This window comes from Triticum dicoccoides, chromosome 6B (assembly GCF_002162155.2).
Source record: "Triticum dicoccoides isolate Atlit2015 ecotype Zavitan chromosome 6B, WEW_v2.0, whole genome shotgun sequence".
Taxonomy (NCBI): Eukaryota; Viridiplantae; Streptophyta; class Magnoliopsida; order Poales; family Poaceae; genus Triticum; species Triticum dicoccoides.
The window spans coordinates 464625293-464627291 of record NC_041391.1 but is presented as its reverse complement, the minus strand read 5'-3'; the positions used below and the strand labels follow the sequence as shown (position 1 = coordinate 464627291).

The 1999-nt window shown below is 52.9% G+C and overlaps 3 non-coding genes across 3 annotated transcripts; all 3 read right to left on the bottom strand.

The window, feature by feature from the left end:
* Window positions 1-726: 726 nt before the first annotated feature.
* LOC119326897 lies at window positions 727-845 on the bottom strand. The gene has a single exon (XR_005158253.1). It is a non-coding gene; the product is annotated as a 5S ribosomal RNA (ribosomal RNA).
* Window positions 846-1144: 299 nt separating this feature from the next.
* LOC119326822 lies at window positions 1145-1263 on the bottom strand. Its single transcript, XR_005158190.1, has one exon. It is a non-coding gene; the product is annotated as a 5S ribosomal RNA (ribosomal RNA).
* A 297-nt stretch (window positions 1264-1560) lies between these two features.
* On the bottom strand, window positions 1561-1679 carry LOC119327002. Its single transcript, XR_005158338.1, has one exon. It is a non-coding gene; the product is annotated as a 5S ribosomal RNA (ribosomal RNA).
* Window positions 1680-1999: the final 320 nt, after the last annotated feature.

Genomic DNA, 1999 nt, shown 5'->3' with positions numbered 1-1999 from the left:
CATGGTAGCTTGCTACTGCTCTGGAACACCTAGGCTGGCCGGCATGTGTCCTTCTTCGTTCCTGTGTCTGTCCCTTCGGGGAAATGTCACGCTTTGAGTACCGGAGTCCTGTTAGCCCGCTACAGCCCGGTTTACCGGAGTCCTGCTAGCCCAGTGCTACAGCCCGGACCCACTTGCTGATGACCGACACGTTCGAAGTTGGGTCATGGATGCCTGTCCCTGTAAGTCTGTGCCACTTTGGGTTTACGACTAGTCATGTCAGCCCGGGCCCTTTATCATATGGATGCTAGCGACACTATCATATACGTGAGCCAAAAGGCGCAAACGGTCCCGGGCAAAGGTAAGGCGACACCCGTGGGGATACCGTGCGTGAGGCCGCAAAGTGATATGAGGTGTTACCGGCTAGATCGATGTGACATCGAGTCGGGGTCCTGACAACCCCGGTCTTCGTCCCTTATCCTTGCCCCTCTCAGCTCCACTACAAAGACGATTGTACATTGCTTTGGCCGCTCCCTCTCAACTACGGAGACGAGTTTAACGCGGTTTCCACCCCTCCCTCTCAACCGCACCAGTGCACGCTTGCCGCGCCACAACGCCGACGCTGGACCCGTGAATCGTGAGCACCCAGCTATGACTTACCGCACTCGTGCAAAATAATAAAACACGGTAAATATATTACTTACACGTGCGTTTTGTTTTGCAAGCGGCGCGAAAAAAATTAAAAAGGGAATGCAACACGAGGACTTCCCAGGAGGTCACCCAGCCTAGTACTACTCTCGCCCAAGCACGCTTAACTTCGGAGTTCTGATGGGATCCGGTGCTTTAGTGCTGGTATGATCGCATCGGACATGTTACCCCGGTCTTCGTCCCTTATCCTTGCCCCTCCCAGCTCCACTAGAAAGACGATTGTACATTGCTTTGGCCGCTCCCTCTCAACTACGGCGACGAGTTTAACACGGTTTCCACCCCTCCCTCTCAACCGCACCAGTGCACGCTTGCCGCGCCACCACGCCGACGCTGGACCCGTGAATCGTGAGCACCCAGCTATGACTTACCGCACTCGTGCAAAATAATAAAACACGGTAAATATATATTACTTACACGTGCGTTTTGTTTTGCAAGCGGCGCGAAAAAAATTAAAACGGGAATGCAACACGAGGACTTCCCAGGAGGTCACCCATCCTAGTACTACTCTCGCCCAAGCACGCTTAACTTCGGAGTTCTGATGGGATCCGGTGCTTTAGTGCTGGTATGATCGCATCCAACATGTTACCCCGGTCTTCGTCCCTTATCCTTGCCCCTCCCAGCTCCACTACAAAGACGATTGTACATTGCTTTGGCCGCTCCCACTCAACTACGGAGACGAGTTTAACGCGGTTTCCACCCCTCCCTCTCAACCGCACCAGTGCACGCTTGCCGCGCCACAACGCCGACGCTGGACCCGTGAATCGTGAGCACCCAGCTATGACTTACCGCACTCGTGCAAAATAATAAAACACGGTAAATATATTACTTACACGTGCGTTTTGTTTTGCAAGCGGCGCGAAAAAAATTAAAAAGGGAATGTAACACGAGGACTTCCCTGGAGGTCACCCATCCTAGTACTACTCTCGCCCAAGCACGCTTAACTTCGGAGTTGTGATGGGATCCGGTGCTTTAGTGCTGGTATGATCGCATCCGACATGTTACCCCGGTCTTCGTCCCTTATCCTTGCCCCTCCCAGCTCCACTACAAAGACGATTGTACATTGCTTTGGCCGCTCCCTCTCAACTACGGAGACGAGTTTAACGCGGTTTCCACCCCTCCCTCTCAACCGCACCAGTGCACGCTTGCCGCGCCACAACGCCGACGCTGGACCCGTGAATCGTGAGCACCCAGCTATGACTTACCGCACTCGTGCAAAATAATAAAACACGGTAAATATATTACTTACACGTGCGTTTTGTTTTGCAAGCGGCGCGAAAAAAATTAAAAAGGGAATGTAACACGAGGACTTCCC